Source organism: Boleophthalmus pectinirostris, unplaced genomic scaffold (genome assembly GCF_026225935.1).
Source record: "Boleophthalmus pectinirostris isolate CB_2022bp ecotype Guang Dong unplaced genomic scaffold, ASM2622593v1 HiC_scaffold_18, whole genome shotgun sequence".
Lineage (NCBI taxonomy): Eukaryota > Metazoa > Chordata > Actinopteri > Gobiiformes > Gobiidae > Boleophthalmus > Boleophthalmus pectinirostris.
Window position 1 is genome coordinate 9,244,940 of NW_026571133.1, and position 22,521 is coordinate 9,267,460.

General features: G+C 38.9%; 1 protein-coding gene across 1 annotated transcript in view; it reads right to left on the bottom strand.

Moving 5' to 3' along the window:
• Window positions 1-22,521, bottom strand: part of LOC110166345 (proton myo-inositol cotransporter) — a 150,316-nt gene that overhangs the window by 59,192 nt on the left and 68,603 nt on the right. The gene's annotated exons all lie outside the window — the stretch shown is intronic.

The following is a 22,521-nucleotide window of genomic DNA, read 5'->3' on the forward strand; positions in this document are numbered from 1 at the left end:
CAGATGCGCACATGACTTTGGAGCTCCCTAACCTTTATTTTAGGCTACATTTATATGATGATGGTCTGAAGAGAAGATGCAAAAGTGGCATTGCGCCTTCACTTTTTATTCCACATTTAGACGAGTGTTTTCGGGAGGAAATCTGCGTGCATACGGTGACGCAAAAGTGTGTGGGAATTTGATTGGGTATGCATACCGTCTGGCTTCGCCTTTGACGAACTGGCGCATCCAGAATTTGACAGAGGTAATTGCAGATCCTTCTCTGTTCACTAATAGTATCTCTGCATATTCTGTACATTTGTTGGGATGCCTCATGTAAGTTTATTAGAGCTACTGTTTCTGTGTACTGTATGTATGTGATGTAAACGTGAATGCAACATGATCAGAGTTTTGCATCTTGGGCAGTGTAGACGGAAATGCTACAGCGGAGCATATTTAACTTTCCCACTCTGGAGGGTGGCTTCAGATTTTTGCATTTTTAGGCCCCCAAAACGCCGTCACCATCTAAACAAAAGGCATTTCTGATAAAATATTTAGATGTTTTTTACCCGCAATCGTTCTTGTGTAAACAGGCCCTTAATGACACCGCAATATGACGTTTGGGAAATAATTAAGTTTTGAGAAAATAAACATTAAGAATTTGAAGCACTTAATGAATGCAAAACAGATGTAATACTATTGTGGTTTCCTATATGGAACTACGGTAAATGTTATGCTATATGGTAAAGTTTAAGTGGGTAAACAGGTCAAATAGGTCAAGTTATGTTCAATGTTCATGGTAAAAGCAATCGAAAGCAAAGCAACGTAAATGTTAAATGTCATGAAGCAAGTCATGTTATTTTATTTTATTATTTCATAAGGTTATAGCATGTTGAGAGACCAGAAATCTTTGTATTACATAAAGCCTATTTTAAATTAGCCATCAAAACACCTAAATAGTACAAGAGATGCAGTGACATTTTCCAGCTCTGGACTTTTATGGCCCTATCTTTTTCTGTCTTTAACCTTTTAAAAGTTCAGTAAAAGTGTAAAATCATCTGTCCGGTTTCATTTTGTGATGGTGGAGGGAGAGGAGGGATCAGGGTCTGAGATGGGAGTTATATTTGTGGGTTGCTGGCTTTAGCCTCGTATGGCTCAGCTGTGATCCTCCTTCACAAACATAGCGTACACACATGGTTCCCCCGGGAGAGTCCTAATAGGATGAGCGAGAGGAGACAGAGGAAGAGGAGGGGGGCTGAGGGAGCATTTGGGATGAAGGTGGAGATCAGAGCAACAAGCACTTTAAATGGGCAGTGCAAGCAAGCCTCCTGAATGCATTGAGATTAAAAGTGATGGGTGAGCAGCTGTTGAGTCTTGGTTTAGTCCCAGTGTGGTTCAAAAAGGCAGCGATTTAGGTCTGTTTTAGTCCTGACATTAGTTTAGTCTTGGTTTAATCCTCGTACACACACAGTTCACTGGCACTGGTCCATCTGGGCCTTTTAACAGGAGTCTAAGAGCATCTTTGTGTGCCCCTCTCAGTCTCAGTAAGCAGGACTTTTCATAGTTCAGATGTGCAGTGTAGAGAGAGGTGCAGTGTGCTCAAAATAAAGTGACTAACTCAAACAGAACTGGAGCCAAATGTCTGTCTGACAGCATCAGCCTGTGAGTACAACATGAGACACTGACGATACATGTTCTCATCATATGACAGGCATCTGTCAGCACACAGGACATGGCTCACCTAGCTGTGTATAAATCTCAAGTGTGAGTGAGTGATTGGTGGTTGGATGAGGCAATGGGGTGGATTGGAAGCCTTTCTTCCATCAGTCCAGCCCAGGGCCAGCCTGATTCATCAGGCGGTTTCTTGGAATCGTTGCCAACACAGAATGACAATGATTCCAATGGCTCTTCGCTAATTGTCTGGTGCCCGGACTGGCACTTACAGGGTTCTTGCAAACCGTTAGTGTATTCTGATTCCTGACCTAGTCACTGGAGAGAAATTAAATTGAGTGGAGACACTAGGTGGAGCCAGCCTGGCTGCCCCAGGGCAGCTGTGACTACAGAAGACACCACCAAATACGAAGTGAATAAATAATGCAAAGTGCAAAGAGTCTTTGTGTGTACAGACAAGCGCTGTATAAATAATATTCATAATTTATATTATTTTGAGGCTAGCACAGTTTCATCCGTCCTGCTTTCTCTATGTACAAAATCCAGTACTAAATGCAAATAATTAGAACTACTCAAATCCAGATTAATATTTCCAAGTAATTTAGTCATTTAGTTGACTGGTTAAATCTTGGCTCAGTCCCGGTTTAGTCCTGCTTAAATCCTGGATTCGTCCTGGTTTAATTGTGATTGAGTCCTTGTTTAGATCTGGTTCAGTCCTGGTTCAGTCCTGGCTGAGTCCTGATTTAGTCTTGGTTCAGTCCTAGTTTAGTCCTGCTTTAGTCCTGGTTTAGTCCGGATTTAGTCCTAGTTCAGTGCTGGTTCAGTCCTGGTTTAATCTTGGTTTAGCCCTGGTTTAGTCCCCGTTCAGTCCTGGCTGAGTCCTTGTTTAGTCCTAGTTCAGTCCTGGTTTAGTATTGGTATAGCCCTGGTTTAGTCCTGGTTCAGTGTTGGTTCAGTCCTGGTTCAGTATTGATTTAGACCTGGTTCAGTCCTGTTTTAGTGCTGGTTCAGTTCTGGTTTCCTCCACACTGGTGAACAGACATGATGGGGAGCAGCTGTGTGTGGGTGTTTGGACAGAAAACATCTCCAGTTTCACTTTGCAAAGGGAAGCCTCTGATGACACAAACACTTCAGACTTTACTTTGATTTGAGCCTCAAAAACCTGGCAGAAAAACACCACTGCATTACTTTAAAAACATATTTACTTCCTGCAGTACAAAATATCACTGTAAACAAGGCCACACTGAGCACTTATCACTCATAAACCAGTTGTTTTCATCTTCAATAATATTTCAAGACAAACAAATCCTTCTGATGTAAAGTTATAAAGGCTTCCCATTTCATAGAATTGTGGAATTTTAATGTTGTCACGACACTAAAATATTATTTAATTTTCAACACAAAATGAGGTTTTTCTAGTTCCATTATCTTACTGATGCTTTGCAGTGACGCTCGGACTGTTCCATTCTCCATGTAGATCTTATTGCTTTGGCTTGAATGTCCCACAGTATAGCATTAAACTGATCTACCTAGCATTTACATAAATTTAAAGGGCCCCTATTACGCTATTTTCTGATCTCTAATAACGTTTTTTCCTCATAACAAACATATCTGAAGTTGTGCTTTGTTTCATTAACACACAAATCCACACTCTGTTCCACCTTGTGATGTCATGTGGTAATACAGGAAGTGCTCCACTGTGTTTTTATTCACCTTCACAAGAATTATTTGGATGACTTCAGCCCTGGAATTTCCCATCGCTACTGAACAAAAGGTAAAAAGTATCTGTTAACTTGAAACCTACCACTTCATGACATCACAAGGTAGAACAGAGCATTTTGTGCCAGACTAATAATAAAGGATTACTTAAACGTGTGAATGAAACAAAACACAACTCCAGGTATGTTTTTAATGAGAAAACAAAGAGTCAATTCTGCGTAATATACAGTGTTGGGGAGTAACGGATTACATGTACTGGAGTTACGTAATCAGAGTACAAATTATGAGTAACAGTATTCAGTTACAGTTACTGTTTCAGTGAGTGGTAATTGGATTACAGTTACTTTGTTGAAATAAATGGATTACATGGTGGTATTTTTCTGTTTTCCTGTTTTCACTTTTTTTTTTTTTTTCAGTAATTCCACTCAGTGTCGGAAACTAAACTAGATCTAAACTAGATCTAAACCAGATCTAAACCAGGACTAAAACCAGGTCTAAACCAGGACTAAAACCAGGTCTAAATCTAAACCAGGTCTAAACCAGATCTGAACCAGGACTAAAACCAGGACAAAAACCAGGTCTAAACCACATCTAAACTACATCTAAACTAGAGCTAAACCAAGACTAAGACCAGGACTAAGACCAGATCTAAACTATTTTTAAACTAGATCTAAACCAGGTCTAAACCAGGACTAAAACCAGGTCTAAACTAGATCTAAACCAGGTCTAAACCAGGTCTAAAACCAGGACTAAAACCAGGACAAAAACCAGGTCTAAACTACATCTAAACTACATCTAAACTAGAGCTAAACCAAGACTAAGACCAGGACTAAGACCAGGTCTAAACTACTTTTAAACTAGATCTAAACCAGGTCTAAACCAGGACTAAAACCAGGTCTAAACTAGATCTAAACCAGGTCTAAACCAGGTCTAAACCAGGACTAAACCATCTTAGCCTTTGCTACTCTACAGCAGATCAAGTAATCCAAAGTATCCTCCACCTTAAATAACTTCATGGATTACGTTACAAACTACATTTTGAGGTATGTAATCTGTAATCTGTAGGGGAATACATTTTAAAAGTAACTTTCCCAACACTGGTAATATACAACCTTTAAAGGGACAGTGTGGTATTTTGGACACAGGACCTCATTTCCTAGTTAGTCGAGTGTTGGAGACGTGTGGAGACAATGAAACTACCACCTATCTGACAACGATGCCTCTGACGTGGACTAGGGACTGGGTTTTTGAGTACAAGACCTTTACGCAATGTTATTTTAGCTCACTTGCGATTCAGTCTTTTTCAGGAAACCCAAACAGTGTCATTGTTTTAGCTGCACAAGAATGAATGTTGCTTTTAGTGTATTAAAACCTGAATTGAGAGTGAGCTAATTCCTAAAGTGGATGTTTATTTAAAAAAGTATTGCACAAACAACAGTAAATGAAACTCTGTGTGTTTATGTAGTGGAAAAGGGACTGTTGAGCGAATACTGACTGGTTAGTGCTATATAGTCAGCTCCGGAGGGACTCTACTGATGACTCAACCCCGAACCTTAAATATAACCTGCTTGCTGAGCTTACTCCTAACCATAGACTGTATGTATAAATGGGCATAGCTAACCTGCAAGCCACCAGAGGGAAGTGAACATGAGGCTCCATCGACTGGCTCCAATTCACTTCGTATTAAAGGGACAGTCCAGTATTTTGGACATAGGACCTCATTTCTTAGTTAGTCAGAGTGTTGGAGACATGTGGAGATGCTTTTTAAAAATATATTCCATCCAGTTCTTGTATTTGCAGACGTCGCTGGTGCTAGACTAGTGCATGTCAATGTCCATAGATATCCTGTCACTAAAACAGTCTTACCCACTCCACAAAACACCCGAAGCAAAACAATTATTACGCCAGACTGTTGATGTGAATGTCTGTGTTGACAGAATAATTTTAGAAGTAAAACCAATCTTGCATTTGAAGGATTTATGTCTGAGCAGCAGCAGTGAGTTGTACTTCCTGATAGAAAGCTTGGCAGCGGCGGACTGATATATGAGAAAATAGTCCCTCAACATGCAACGATTCATGCGATGCAAGATTAGTTTTCTTTCAAACATTATTCTATCAACACAAACATTTACATTGACAGTCTAGTGTAATAATAGATTTGCTTCGGGTGTTTTGTGGAGTGGGTAAGGTGTTTTTAGTGTCAGGCTAACTATGGCCATTGACATGCATTAGCCTAGCACAAGCGACCTCTGCAAATACAAGGACTGGATAGAATATTTTAAGTGTCTCCACACGTCTCCAACACTCTGGCTCAAAAGGAAATGAGGTCCTACATCCAAAATTCCAGACTGTCTCTTTAAAAATATATTTTGTAGAGCCTTGATATTGATACCTCTACCTACGTTTGACTGATTTCTTAATAAAAACACTATTACTGTTTAAAATCTAGAGCTCAATATAAGCAGTCACCAAAGAGGATGTACTGCGCTGATACGAGGAGTCATTTTCACCGGTCTAACCCAATGCGCTCTGATTGGCAGATCTCCAGAGAGCAAAGCAGGAAGTGGTTATCATATTAACGCAAGACAAAATGAGGATTCACGAGCTCCCATATCTCAACATTGAATAAAAGGGTTGAAAACTAACTATTATTTACTGTAATATATGACACTCTAAATCTACAGTTGCATTTGCTATTTCCTGTGGCCTTACTTGGACTCTGAATAGCATCAATCACACAAACAATTGATTCAAATTTGGTGTGTGTGTGCCTTCATTTCCTCTCTGAATACAGCCCAGATGTAATTGAATCAGATGAGATATTGAAAACAAGCTGGACAAAGCTGCAGGCAGTGATCACAGAGGGGCTAAATGCATGCAAGTCTGTCTTTGTGAGTCAGGACTGCTTTGGCAAATATTAAACTGTGCCCTAGTTTAATTAAAATGATGAAAGTACTGAATGATACTGAATACTGAACGTACACTGTGTAACTTTTCTGGTGCTTCAGTTGATTCTCGCTAATCCCTGTTGAAGTTTCAGATATTATAGACTTCTACTAGAATGAAATTGAATGTACCGTTACCATTTATATACTTTTTCTCTTTGTTATTATATTATATTGTGATGTGTGAGCTACTGTGTCCAAATAATTTCCCTTGGGGATCAATAAAGTTTGTCTAAGGCTAAGAAATGTGTTTATATTTGGAAAATGTGTTACTCACTAGCCTCTTTAGTTCGGGTTTGGTTGAATTCAAGGTCTCAGTGGTAATATTAAAGGTCTTATAAAATGCAAAATTGACTCTTGTGAGCTTTAAGCCAGTTAGAATGTTGTTACCTCCTCAAAAACAGACCTGGAGTTGTGTTTTGTTTCATTCACACGTTTGAGTAACCCTGAATTATTTGGCTGTGTTCATCTCCAAAGCTCAAAGTTCTCTATTCCACCTTGTGATTTCAAAAAGCGATAGTTTTCAAGTTAAGAGCTACCGTAATTTCCGGACTATAGCCACTACTTTTTTCCTCACACTTTGAACTAATAAAACGATGCGGCTAAAATATGGACAGATTCTTTGTTTGGCACATTGTTCATTCATATATACGGTCTCTGGTTTGGAAACAGAGGATACACGCAGCCAAAGTCTAGAAAACGCCACTGTCTGTGCGGTTACACATGGATCTAGGGTTCACATGAAGTTGCCACACTAGCTATTGATATTGTCAGCACACTCTTATAGTTTTCTCTCAGTGTGAAATAAGTTATGATGATAAATGAACATTAGTGAGGGGGATACGTCTTACCCGTATGCGTAAATGACGAGAAGAAACGTCTCAAACTTCAGAAAGCTGGACATCCACTTATACCTGATTGATTGAACTAGCCCCACCCCCGAGAGAACCTGAAATCTGCTGAAATTCTCCAAGATACTGACATGATACAGACAGGACAGAGGCTCTTCCTGCAGGAGACATGCGTGGGGAGAGACGGCCAAGGAAGATGCTCGTTTGATTGTGTTTTGAGCAGCTGTTTTGCGCTTCATACACACTTCACTTCACACACTACACTTCATGCAGCTTTTAAGTTAATGGAAATTGATGTGGCTGTGGAAGAAGGAAACAGAGCTGCTGCGCGTGAGCTCGGCATCAATGAGTCGATGACAAACTGACTCGGTGCAAAAAGACGAGAAAACCTTTCAAAAGTGATAAAAGCAGACGGCCCGAACTTGAAAACATTCTTGAAGACGTGGGCACCTGCGGCTTATATTCAGGTGCGGCCTATATATGTACAATTTTAATTTTGTTAAAATTTTGTTGATGTGGCTTATATTCAGGTACGCTCCATAGTCTGGAAATTACGGTGCCTTTTACCTTAAGCTCAGTAGAGATTGGCAGTTCCAGGGCTGAAACCATCCAAATGATTCTAGTAAAGGTGTATGAATGTTATAAACAAAGTGGAGCTCTTTCTGTATCACCACATGACATCACAAGGTGGAACAGTGGTGTGTTTTCTGTTTGAGAGGAGAACTCGGCCTTAATATGCAGGGTTTGTGCGTTAAACGTGTGTTAATGAAACAAAGAGTTGGGCTCCAGATATCAGAAAATAGTTTAACATGGGCCCTTTACTATTCAAATGTTGTGTGTGCAAAGTCAGTATATTTGATTTGCCCCACTTTAATATGAGCTGAAGAAATCCCCAATTACTGTAGCTCCTCTACTGGGCAAAACATATATTACACCGTATTCACCGGAACCCCACACAGCCAATTAAAATGTCACGTTAGACTTTAGCTGCGCTGGTGTTGACAGATCCTTCGTTATCCACACTTCAAACACGTGCAACCGCTTCGCCCTAATGAATGCTGGGTAAAATCTGAGAAGGCTAAGATAGCTCAGGAGGACTTTGAAAGAAATACATTCACACGGCACTAATGAGGGTAACAGATTGATTTCTAAAACATCATAAATCAGGGGAAAGGTGCTGCTCATGTGAATGTATGGGTCACTGCATGGTCACCGGTATCAAAGAGGAAACAACATGAGAGATGGTTAATGAGGATTATAATGGGGAAATCAATGGACTAAGTAGGATTTATGTTAGTAAAGTGACCACAAGCGTTTTCATGTATATTTAGTTTTAGCCTATCACAAATGTAGATGGTTATTTTATAATACTGTTAATTTTAAACTCCAATATTGGTCTAAATTGACTTGATAACAGGAACAGATGTTTTTATCTTCGACAAAATTAAGAATGATTTCGCAAAATTAAACACTGGATTTATATAGCACCTTTCCAGACGCTCAAAACGCTTTACAGTAGGGATGTGACAGTAGCCAAATCTCTCGGTACGATATTATCACGATATGCATCTCACGGTACGATATTTATTGCTGATTTATTGATATTGCTGATTTATTATTGATTTTGCTGTGAATTATTTCCGTCATAATCCCAAGAATTAAAGTAAAAAACATATTTCTTCATAGCCTGATTCATCAGCCGGTTTCACTTCGTGGAAGCCGTCTGACCTAGCAGCATTAGGATTCATTCGCTCGGTGGTAAGCGTGTACTTTTATATTTAACCAACCACTGCTATTTGGTCATGATGTATGTAATGTGCCAAATCCCGTAGGAAGAAGGGCAATAATATCTTTCCCTTGAAATGGCTCTTCGCTGATTTGCTGGTGCCCAAACTCGCACTTCCAGGGTTCTTGCAAACAGTCTAGTGTATTCCGATTCCTGACCTAGTCGCTGGAGAGAAATGAAATTTCTTCATGTTGTTTGCACTGAAATGAATCATGGGATGTGTAGTTCCCCTTGTTTATAAGTTGTTGATACTATAAAACCATGCATTTAAGCAAAGAAACTTGTAATTTGATCAGTCCAGGATATTATTGAGACTTCTGATGATACGATTATAGTGCACTATTCATTCACGGTGGTGGTAATATACTATTGTAGCCACAGCTGCCCTGGGGTAGACTGATGAAAATGAGGCTGCCAATCTGTGCCATCTGCCTCTCCGACCACCACCAACACTCACACAGACACCCACAACTCACACACACACACACACACACACACCACTTTAATACTAGGCAATGTGAGTAAAGTGTCTTGCCTAAGAACACAACAACGTTTATTTGCGACTAGTACCTCCCTGTGGCACCTGATTTTCCCAGAAGTCTCCCATCCAAGTACTAACCAGGCCCAACACTTCTGAGATGAGCCGAGATCAGCCTTTGACAAGATGGAAATGTGTTAAGACAATGGGGATGAAAGACAAACACTGACACAACGACCCTAAATCAGAAATATACATTGAACCACTAAAATAGTTTTTCCATCTATAATATACTGAACAATAAGTCGATATAGTAAGGCCTAATTTGTAGTACTTGCAAGAAGAGAATCCTGTGTTACTTCTGTCCACACCTAAACAGCCTGTGTGCCTCTGGACAAACACAGCTGCTCCTCGGATTAGATCTGCTCCACTTAAACTCTGTTTCTGATGGGACTGGACCACAGGGATTCACGAAGAGGCGCCACAAAATGTTTTTACTTTACAATGAAACCACCCAAAAACCAGAGGAGCACTTCTTTTATTAAGCCATTTTAGAGGAATAGTGATTTAAATTGTGCACATTTTAACATACTGTATTTTTTGGACTATAAGTCACCTTTTTTCATGGTTGGGTGTTTCCTGCAACTTATACTCAGGTGCGACTTATATATTAAAATTTTCACACTGACAGCCGTGAAAGGCTCTAGGCTTGTGTGCCAGTATCTGCTGCTCCTGTTACTCCTGTACCACTGTCACTTGGCTCTACTGTGCATGTCTCCTGCAGAAAGAGCCTCTGTCCTGCTGCAGGTAGTGAAATATTCAGCCAAAAATGGTAATAGAGCAGCAGAAAGAAAGTTTGGAGTGAGTGAGAAACTTGTGAGGGACTGGCGGAAAGTGGGGATTGAGAACACAGCTTCATGGTAACTGGGAGGGTGCACCATGTAACTTTCCTGGAAGTCACTGGATGGATCGACAAAGCCTGGACTTCAGTGACAACAGAAACCATCCTGTCGGGATTCAGAAAGGCCGGAATAATTCTAGCTGGAAATGAAGCTGAGTCTGACGACAGCTATGCAGAAGAGGAAGCGGCGCTCCGTTTACCTCCAGAGGTCACGGAGTTGCTCAGAAGTGACACTGAGGATGAAGAATTAGATTTAGCGATTTAGTGATTTGGAGTGAGTTGGAGAGTTTGGTAAACTTTTTCTGTTCTGATGTTTATGCTATAATTATCTGAATAACTGTTCTTAACAGACTGTTGTTCTCTGTTCTGTTGTTATTACTATAATTTGCCTTTCAAGATGAAACGTCGGTTCCTGGTCACTGAGTTTATAAAATAAATTTCCCCCAAAAGTGTTACTTATATATCCTTTTTTTTTTCTTCTTCATTGCACATTTTTGGCTGGTGCGACTTATACTCCAGAGCAACTTGTAGACTGAAAAATACAGTAATGATCCACGGGTGTCGTCGATTATAATTACAGAGCAGACAAAGGTATAATAGGTCTTCTTTAAAGGTACACTGCGTAACATTTCTGATGTTACATTACATTTCAGATCTGTGGAGAGTCGCACCTAGTCACAATATTTTTGAGCCATAGACAATACAAAAATACGCAAGTAGTAAATAAATGCTAGATGAATATGTTTAAAGTCATACCACGGAACATTCCAAATAAAGCAATAACATCCCTATGCAGATAATATGTAACGGACCCTGCATCAGAAAGGATGTGCAGTGCACCTTTCATTAAAAATCTTAAATTAGCCCCAGTTATGACTTGATTTCAGATTTGTTCTGATTACCTCTTCAGTATCAGATAAACAGGCTGCATCTCTGAACCACAGACTTCCCATTATCTGCACAAAGGTCGTGTCATATCCTGCCTGCATTAGCCCTGACCTTCTCCGGCTCTTCACTGTCACACGTCTCTATGAGGAGCTAGAGGGACATAATTAGCCCAGGACGGAGAGCCGAGGTTGGGCTGAGGGCTGCAGATTGGCCTGGTCCAGTCTCTGATTGCAGACCCCCACTGGAGCTCCTCTTAGATCTCCACACCGCTCATGATTGAACGGGCAAAAAGATATTTAAGGAAACAAGAAATATAAGAAGAAATATCTAGATTCTACCTCATACATCAGTGTTACAGGTAGAGTTTTGTTTTGTCAGAAAACATAAATTAAAAATACATGAATTTCACATCATGTATTTAGGGCATCAACAGTTATTACGACTACTACTAACTACTACGAACTGCTGCTACTACTACTGCTACTACTTGTTGCTGCTATAACTACTACTACTTCTACTTCTACTACTACTACTACTACTACTACTGCTACTACTTGCTGCTGCTGCTACTATTACTACTACTACCTGCTGCTACTACTACTACTACTATTACTACCTGCTGCTGCTGCTACTACTACTACTACCTGCTGCTGCTACTACTACTACTACTGCTGCTGCTGCTACTACTACTACTACTACTGCTGCTGCTACTACTACTACTACTGCTGCTGCTGCTACTACTACTACTACCTGCTGCTGCTGCTACTACTACTACTACCTGCTGCTGCTGCTACTACTACTACTACTGCTGCTACTACTACTACTACTGCTGCTGCTGCTACTACTACTACTACTACTACTGCTGCTGCTGCTACTACTACTACTACTACTACTACTACTACTACTACTGCTACTACTACTACTACTACTACTACTACTACTACTACTACTACTACTACTACCTGCTGCTGCTGCTACTACTACTACTACTACTTGTTGCTGCTGCTTCTTGCTACTGCTACTACTACTATTACTATTACCTGCTGCTACTGCTACTACTGCTGCTACTACTAAACACTACTACTACTACTACTACCTGCTACTGCTACTACTACTACTACCAAATATATTCTACTACTAACTACTACTACCTGCTGCTGCTGCTGCTGCTACTACTACTACTACTACTACTACCTACTACTATTACTACTAACTGCTGCTAGTGCTACAACTACTAGTAATTTCAAACAGAAATGTGTGTTTTCACCCAACCCCTGTCTCCGCCCACAGTTCTAAACGTATTTATTGTTTTTAACAAAATCACTGAAATACCAGAAGAAAGCATCAAACATCAGGACATCTGCTGTACCAGGACACGGGGAGAGGAAGAGTGAAGTGCTTTTGTAACTTATGCCTTAAGAGCTTCAAAGATAAATCACATTTGAAAATATTGATTAAAATCCAGACACCTCTTTGTGAAAAAAGCGCAGCCCAGTGAACAACAGACAGCAGGCTGAGGTGAGGCAGGAGGTGAAAATAAAATGTCAGACAAGAGTCAACAAAACACAATGTCTATAGTCTGGGTCTGATCAGCGACCGTGTGTCTAAAATTGAACATGAAGGCATCGTTGCATTACAAAAATCAACTAATACTGTCTTTTAAAAGTCACAAAAATGACTCTTGTGTGCTATAATGTTGTTACTTCATCAAAACATGCTCAAAGTTGTGTTTTATTTCATTCACACATGTTTGAGTAATCCTGCATTATCAGTCTTTGTACATCTCCAAAGCTCAAATTGCTCTGTTCCACCTTGTGATATCATGCAGTGGTAGTTTTCAAGTTAAAGGCACATGGAATTTTGGACATAGGACATAGCACCTCATTTCCTAGTTAGCCGTCCTGAATCATGGAGAGTCACGCCTCGTCTTTTCATCCCAGGGAGACATCTTTGACTGACGCCCAATATTACAATGACATCTACATTGTACAGGAAAAAGACTAAAACATGAAGGAAACATCTGAAAAGAAAACTCACTCAAAGACGCAATGTCCTTAAAGATGCACTGTGTAACTTCTAAGGTGGAGGGTCTGCTGTTTGCTTGTCTCCACGGAGATGTTATTTCGTTATCCGAGGCAAACCTACTATTACACCAGACTGTCGATGTAAATGTCTGTGTTGATAGTATAATTTTAGAAGTAAAACTAACCTTGCATCGCATGAATCGTCGCATGTTGAGGGACTATTTTTTCAGCAGCAGTGGAATTTTACTTTGCTGGTAAGATGGGTGCTAGGTGATGTCAGTCCGCCGCTGCCAAGCTTTCTATCAGGAAGTACAACTCACTGCTGCTCAGACATAAATCCTTCAAATGCAAGGTTGGTTTTACTTACATCAACACAGACATTCACATCGACAGTCTGGTGTAATAATTTTTTTGATTTGGGTGTTTTGTGGAGTGGGTAAGACTGTTTTTAGTGGCAGGATAACTATGGCCATTGACATGCACTAGCATAGCACCAGCGACCTCTGCAAATACAAGGACTGGATGGAATATTTTATAAAGTGTCTCCACACGTCTCCAACACTCTGGCTCACTAGGAAATGAGGTCCTATATCCAAAATTCTGAACTGTCCCTTTAACAGCTACCTTTTGCCTTTTGTTCTATAGAGATTGTCAATTCCAGGGCTGAAATTATCCAAATGATTCTAGTGAAGGTGTATGGAGTTTAAAAACAGAGTGGTGCAGTTTCTGTATTACCACATGACATCACAAGGTGAAACAGAGTGTTTTTGGTTTGAGAGAAGGACTCAGCCAAAATATGCAGTGTGTTAAACATGTGTGAATGAAACAAAACACAACTCCAGGTCTGTTTGTGATGATGAAACAATAATATAACGTTAAAGAGAGTAAAACAAAGGGGGAGGGAAGGAGGGGGTATCACACTTCTCTGGGGTACTAATTAGAATTAGACTTAGACTTAGAAAATCTTTATTGATCCACAAGGGAAATTACTTGGACACAGAAACTCGCACATCACAATATATTATAATAACAAAGAATAAATAATATAAATGGCAATAATACATTCTAAATAAGTAGCAAAAATGTGTTAATTAGTTTCTGTTCACTCCCCTTCAGAGCACTATCACAACCAAGGTTCTAATGAAACTACGGCCCATCACATCAGGGTTGTGAAGTTGTAGTGTAATGTTTTGCATAGGGCTGGGCAAAAATTTAAAAATTTAATCGCATGAGTTTGAGCGATTAATCGCGATTAATCGCATGTTATACGCAAAACCAATTAATGAATTAAAAAGTAGAGTATAGCGCTCTTTTATTGGAAATGTAAATGAAAGAGCCATACATTTGTTGTGCAAACAGCATTTCTTTCACAGAGGAACCCTCAGAGCCTTCAAGGTGTTCAGGGAAGGCTCAAGAAAAAATATTGAATGGACGTTTGTACTACTAATATATTTATTGAATATTTTTTATGCTGTGAGTAATGAACACTACACTAGTAATAATTTCTAGATCAGTGTTATAAACTTGGACTGACATTTCTTAGGAAACAAAGGGTTAATATAATGAAATGGAATTGGACCAATCACATTTTTTCTTCCAATGGTATCTGGGTAAATCAGTTACTCCAGCACTGAACTAAACAAATAAGCTCAGCTCAGAGCGCACGGCTGGTCTGGCCAGAGCTGGAGCCCGCGGCCGAACTCGCCGCCGGAGCAGCGGCTCGCGGAGGCTCGGGCACGTTGCATCTCACGTGGTCAGAAAAAAGTGAAAAAAAGTGTAAAGAAAAGACGTCAAACTTAAAGAAACACTCGCGGTGGACTTTTTCAAAATAAAAGCCAGTGAGAAACAGACGTTTACAATAAAATAAATAAATAAATAATAAAAACTGCGTTAAAGGCGTTAAAATAATTGTCGGCGTTAATGACTTAATTAGTTAATGCAAAGTTAACGCGTTAACGTGTCCGGCCCTAGGTTTGCACTCTGTTTTTGTACATTTATGAAAAAATCTGGTTACATAGCCTTGCACAAGAGGTGAGGGCTTTTACTGCTAACCAGAGGTGGGACCAAGTTGTTGTTTTGCAAGTCTCAAGTAAGTCTCAAGTCTTTGACCTCAAGTCCGAGTCAAGTCTCAAGTCAAATACAGGAATTTGAACCTACATTGTACTTAAAAAAGTCATGGAATATTTATATATGAGCATTTGTAGAGTATGTAAGAGTTGTATAAATTAATTTAGTAAATTTTTCCTTTTTAAATGTCTTGACAAGTTCTTAGTGTGAATCATTATGGTCAGAATAGAAAAAAATCAAATTTAAAAGTACTTCCCAAGTCTTCTGAAGTCACAGGCCTCAAGTCCGAGTCAAGTCCCAAGTCAATGACCTTCAAGTCTAAGTCTGATATCAAAAACCAAGATATCTCTGGAAAGGGGAAATCATAAGGAATCCAAATCTACATCGGCCTTGGCATTATTTTGAGATGAATTGCCTTTTGACCTATATTTTGCCCTTGAAATTGACAATAAGGGACACGCCCGTCCTCAATGACACCAACAGAAAAAATTTTGCCCTATACATCAACCTAGAAGTTGACTTACCTTCATCTTAAGACATGCCAGGTATCCATTCCGTCATGCCAAATATCAATTCAGTTGACCCATTCAAGATTTTGGCTTTCTTGGCTATGACTTACCCATACACCAATTTTCTTTGCAAATGGACAATGTGAGGGTTCAATTTGCAGTTGTTTTTTTTTTGGGTGAATTGAGGTGGAATAATCCAGTACCAGCTTTTAACAGCGCTGTACAATTCTCAAAAACTGAAGTTGCATTTTGCCTCTTTCGTAAAAGGTTCGAGCTATTCAAATTAGGTCTTCAATGGACAAAAGATGAAATAAATGCAGAAAAAACCTTTGGAAGAATTTTGCCTTGATTTTGACTATCCTTTTCATAAACTGGTCCAAAGAACTGATGGAGCACTTTCAGGTTTCAAAAGAGGCTTGATTCGTGCACGAAACAGCGATAACATACAAAATGCTGTGAATAGCACTGAGGTTTTGTGTCACCGTGAACAAAAGCAGGAACAAAGGCCTGTCTCCTCTGCTTCTATAATCTACTTATTAATAATTGAATGAGGTGAGTTTCACATCTGTCCTGATCAGTGCGGGCTTCATATAGCACAAGATTTCAACGCCTCTGCTGTATTTTTACACTGTTACAGATGTGATAATGAATTTTTGTGTAATTGGCTCTTCATTATTAAACATACTGGGGTGAATGTGTAAGAAAATACATATAAATATAATGTGGGGGTCTGTAATTAACTTAAATGTACAATATGTAACTTAACTTGACACCTGCTTGTCTCCAGGGAAATGTTGCTGATACTTGCAGGGATATTCTGGGGATGGGGGTGTTCTACATGTATCTCTACAGACCTTTTTCACAACGGCTGGAAATGTTGCGATGTATGATAAACGCCACTTACGTTAATGTTTTTCTATGATAAAATATCTGTGTAAATGTCTCGTGTATTTTCCATAAATCTGCCCCATCACCAAATCTTCATCCAACAAGGTCGACAAAGGAAATATTCTGTCCATGAAGAATTTATCCACAACTATCAAGGCAAGAAAGACGAAAACGTAAAGGCGAACAACGGCGAGCATTAGTGAACTGCTCCTGAGCAAAACTAATGTTATAGTCATGAATAAAAGATAAGTAATAAGTAATTCGCTAATAAGTAACTTGTGAACTCAGACTGATTCTACAAATAAAATTAAAAATCTATTTCATGATGATTTGTGCGGTTCAAAGATTACATGTCTCGCATTTAAACTGCACAAATCCCTCTGTCTAATCTTTACATCATGAAATATTATTATTATTTTTTTATGTTTTATTCGTGACCATGATGTTAGTTTTGCTCAGGAGTAGTTCACTTTTATGTTTTTGTCATGAAGGTCTGCAAAACACACTTCTGACACATGAGAGAGATGGTGACCCTTTTGTCCCAGTATTGCTGGTTCAATTGAATGTTGAAAAGAAAAAGAAATTACATTTAATGTCCAAATAGGTGAAATTATGGATTTGTTTAATTGCTGGTTTATTTAATTATTGTTTTTCATTGTTTAAAACTTGACTCATACTAATTGTTCAGAGAGACACGATCACACAACAATAAAATATCCTCATTAATGTTCAATAAAGGTTAAATCCACCTTTATTTTGTGATTTACGAATAATGTCTATTGACTTGGGTCGCGAAGGTTTGTGACTTTTAAAATATGGGTCCCTAGAAAAAAAGTTTGGGAAATACTGCTTCCTTAGGGCACCTACATGTGTAGAACTGATCATACTTTTAAGGTTAAATATTAGATGTTAACACTTTCCACTCACCTTATGGTTTGGTATTATAGTTTTTTAACATTCAAAATACTGTCTGTGCATTTACTGTCGTCTCTTTCAAACAAAAGCCACATATGTTCGGAAATAATCATAATAGCCTAACGATAACTTAATAGAACTCTAGAGATGCGTCAAAAAGATACTAAAATTCCATGACTTTTCCAAAACTTTCATTGAATTTACAAAATGCCATGACTTTTCCAGGCCTGGGAAATTACATTTTCAATTTCCATGAATAGGAGAGCTGATTTGTGCTTTTACACAAGTCTCTCCGACATAAAATTACAGTCACAAACTACTGATCATTAGTCAACTGTTAGCCACTCTCACATTTATATTGAAAATCAAATTCCTAGAAACATCTCGTATTGATTCTGGGCTCTTGGAAATGTGTTGTTTAAATGTTTTTTTTTTGAGTTTTCAGACGATTTCTTTGCTAATGTGTGCATTATGTCACCATGGTAACTGTTACATGTCTTTCTAAAGGTGGACTGTACTTTTGATTTCACATAAGTCGACTTGATGGGTGGATTTTCTGAGCAAAGTAACTGAAATAGTGATAACATACTTCCTTTGCTGACTCCTTGAATGGCTGTCCTTGTCTCTTGAATGAGTGAGTCTGTGTTGTGAATAATAGACGATCTATGTTGGAAAATCTGTTGTTTTAAAAATGCATGTGCTTCTGCTGTGTCCTCCTGTAAACCTGTGAGCTCCTGCCATGATCTCATTCACACTTATGTAACCGGACAGGAGACACTTTTAAAACCTTAAGATTGAAAACATGAAAGGTGATTTTGTCTTTCATTCTCACTTCTTATTTTAGTAACATATATTTTATAACGACACAGATACCGGTTGGCAGATATAGTGCTCAGGTAATGAAAGGGTTAACGCTACTGACCCTTCACAAATGCAAGAAGAAAAGAGCTCCGTGGACAGAGCTGGGATCTGGGATAGAGATGTGCTGCTGTTGTATTCTAACAGAGCAAAATGTCTTTATTTTAAGTTAAAATATCCAGTAAGTACAAAGTTATAGTCTTTTAAAGGTCCTGTATTACGCAAAATTCACTCTTGTCAGCTGTGTGTTGTTAGAATGTTGTTACCTCATCAAAAACATACCTGGAGTTGTGGTTTGTTTCATTCACACAAGTTTGAGTAACTCTTTATTATTAGTCTGTCTACATCTCCAAAACTCAAAATGGTCTGTTCTACCTTGTCATGAAGCAGTAGTTTTCTAGATAACAGCTGCCTTTTACCTTTTGTTCAGTTGAGATTGGTACTTCCAGGGCTTAAATTATTCAAAAGATTCCAGTGAAGGTGTATGGAGTTTAAAAACCCAGTGGAGCACTTCCTGTATTACCACATGACATCCCAAGGCGGAACAGCAGTGCTTTCAATTTGAGAGAACTTAGCCTAAATGTGCAGGGTTTGTGTAATATGTGCCCCTTTAAAGGCTCTAGAAAAGTTATTGTTTTTCATACTTCATAAGAACATTGTTCGTTTTGGGCTCTGACATTTCATACTTCAAAAGATGTTCTGCTGTTGAACTGCCCCGTCCCCTCGCTCCAGCTCTATAACGAGAGTATTTCTTTTTGTCCTCCAGCTTCACCGCTCTTTTATTTGGTGACCTGCCTTTTGGCTTTCACAAACTTGTTACACAGATTACCCCAGACTTTTCTACACTGATTTTCATCCGAGCCTAAAATGTCTGCGATCTCCCTCCATGAATTTCTTGTCATTTGGCTGTCTTTATAGTCATGAGCGTTGTGTCGTATAGATGATTCTGTGTGACTCAACACCATCGATCTTTTTTCTTACTCTGCACTGGCAAGGAAACAGCTGTTGGATCTCACGTGCCCATTGGCTGCAGAAAATAAACCACATCCACATAAACAACCAATCAGAGCGAAGATGTCGGACAGCGCTGCGGAACTAAATGCACAAATTATTCACTCACTTTATTTGACTTGTTTGTCTTGTTAGTTTCTGAGATCTTTTATTCACTTTCATTCACTGTTAGATCAGTGCTCTGATGGTATGTGACCCTATGTTTTATTAACTCAAATTTTCTGGATGACGGAGTAAAATTCTTATGACATTAACACTCATATTAGAAAAAGCTTGACCTTAAAGTGTGGTTTCTTCAGGGAATGATAAAACTCAAAGTGCTTTAATATCAAAGGTTCTATAATGCTCAAAATGGACGGCTAGTTTTAACCCATGTGGATGTTCCTGTGTAACCACATGAAATCACAAGGTGGAACTGAGCGTTTTCAGTTTGAGAGAAGAGCTCAGCCTAAATGTGCAGAGTTTGTGTGTTAAACGTGTGTGAATGAAACAAAACACAACTCCGGGTATGTTTTTAATGAAAAAACAACATTAATATCCACTCTCCCCTTTTGAGACACGCTCGCCTCTGCACAATGAGAGCTCTTTTGTTGTGGAGGGCGCGTGTCTGCCTCTGACTCATGTTTGATGTGTTTCATTCACACAGGTGGGCTGGCAGGTTTAAGGTACTAGGCTCCGTCTGAAGTACTCACCATTAGCCTGATTGACTCATGGTCTGTGAACTCAATCAATCCACTCTCCTCTGCGAAACATCAAGAGTGTTCCTAGATCTATTCTTGGGCCATGTGATTCAAAGGGTCAGAGGTCATTACACAGCTTTTTGGTGGATGAGGAAAATGTACTTAAAAGGTTCTCAAAAGGCGAAATTCATTCTTGTGAGATTTTAGCCATGTTAGGATGCTGGTATCTTCTCAAAAACATATCTGGAGTTGTGTTTTATTTCATTCACACATGCTTGGGTAATTATTAGGCTCATAGCCTGATTCATCAGCCGGTTTCACTTCATTAGGATTTGTTCACTCGACAGTAGGCGGGTACTTTTTTATTTAACCAATCGCTTCTATTTGGTCATGGCGTATGTGATGCACCGGAACGCTCTGTGGTGTCCAAGTAATTCCCGGCACAACAGCAAACAAAGCAGAGCGTGAATATGTCTGTCAACGATTATTGATGTTTCTGTGAGGTGAACTTGCAAATTAAAGGTGCAGTAAAAAAAATGAGAAGTTTGTATTTGACAAAGGAAATCCAAAGGAGTATAGCGTATGCAGTCTGATATCGCAACTCGGGTTAGTTCAGCTGTTCTCTGATTGGCCGGTGCGCGGTCTACAAATTCCGGGGTTCTTGCAAACCGTCTAGTGTATTCTGATTCCTGAACTAGTCGCTAGAGAGAAATGAAACTGAGCGAAGGCAGTAGGTGGCGCCAGCCTGGTTAGCTGTCTCCAACTTCAAAGCTCAAAATGCTCTACCTTGTGATGTTACAAAGCAGTAGTTTTCATTTTAACCTTTTACTTTTAGGTCACTAGAGATTGTAAATTCCAGGGCTTATCCAAATGATTCTAGTGAAGGTGTGTGGAGTTTAAAAACACAGTGAAGCACTTCCTGTGTTACCATATAACATCACAAGGAGTGTTTTCATTTTAAGAGAAGAACTCTAAATATGCAGGGTTTGTTTGTTAAACTAAGTCCAAGTATGTTTTTGATGAGGAAACAACATTATATCATAGATCACAAAAAAGTGTATTATAGGCCCTTTAGAGCGTGTACCTATCTAATTTTTTTCCATGGATTTGAGCAAAAATGCAGTTATATCGTATAAGCAGCTCTTAAGGGAAATATAAGAGCACTGCATGCACCTAATCAGAAAGTGCATTAGTAGCATACTAAATGTTGCTAACTTTACTGTCAGTAAACTCTACTCTTGAAACACACAAAAACTATGTTTCATAATACCTCCATTCTAATAATTATGCAGTTTTTGGTCATGCTGTCAATAATTGTAATAATTATGTATGTGTAATAAATGTGATATTATAAGAAGGCCTGATTTGGGAGAAAAACTAAATTTACTCTTTAAAGGGCGCAAATTACGCATTATTCATTACTTAAATTATGTTTTCTGAGTGTTGTGGAGTCGTGTTTTTGTTTCATTCACAAATTCATTCATTCATGTTTAACAAACAAATCCTGCTTATTAAGGATGTGTTCTTCTCTCAAACAGAAAACGCTGTTGCACTTTGTGATGTCATGTGGTAATACAAGAAGTGCTCCATTGTGTTTTTAAACTTACACCTGCACTACAATCATTTGGATCATTGCAGTCCTGGAATTGCCCATCTTTACTGAACAAAAGGTAAAAGACAGATGTTCATGTGAAAACTACCACTCTGTGACATCACAAGGTAGAACAGAGCATTTTGAGAGATGTTTGGAGATGTAGACAGATTAATAGGGCTGGGTATCATTAAGAAGTCACCAATACCTCGATACATAGGCCACGGTACGATGCATATCTGGATACAGTGAGCTTTCGATTTGATACGATATATTTCAAATCGATTCGAAACAGTTCAATCAAAAATAAAGGCTAAATCATGGCTGTGATACTAAAAGTCTTTGTTAAACCACTTCTTGTGCAAAGTTCATATAAAACACAAACATTTTAATCCTCAAAACAGTGAAAATGTCAAATGTGTTGCGTAAATGAGTTTCCTTCCTTTAAACAAACAACAAAACTGTTGCACTGTAAGAAAATAAGAGTTAAATATACCAAAACAATACTCTTGGCAACATATCGATACAGCCGCCCACGATATTGATACCGTACCATCACATTAAATGATACGATATATTGATATTTATATATTTTTGCACACCCCTACAGATTAATAATGTGTGAATGAAACAAAACAGAACTCCATGTATGTTTTTGAGGAGGTAACAACATTATGACACGGCTTAAAGCTCACAAGAGTCAGTTTTGTGTAATATAGGACCTTTAACAAGAAAATGGTTGTGTATTTTACCCCAATTG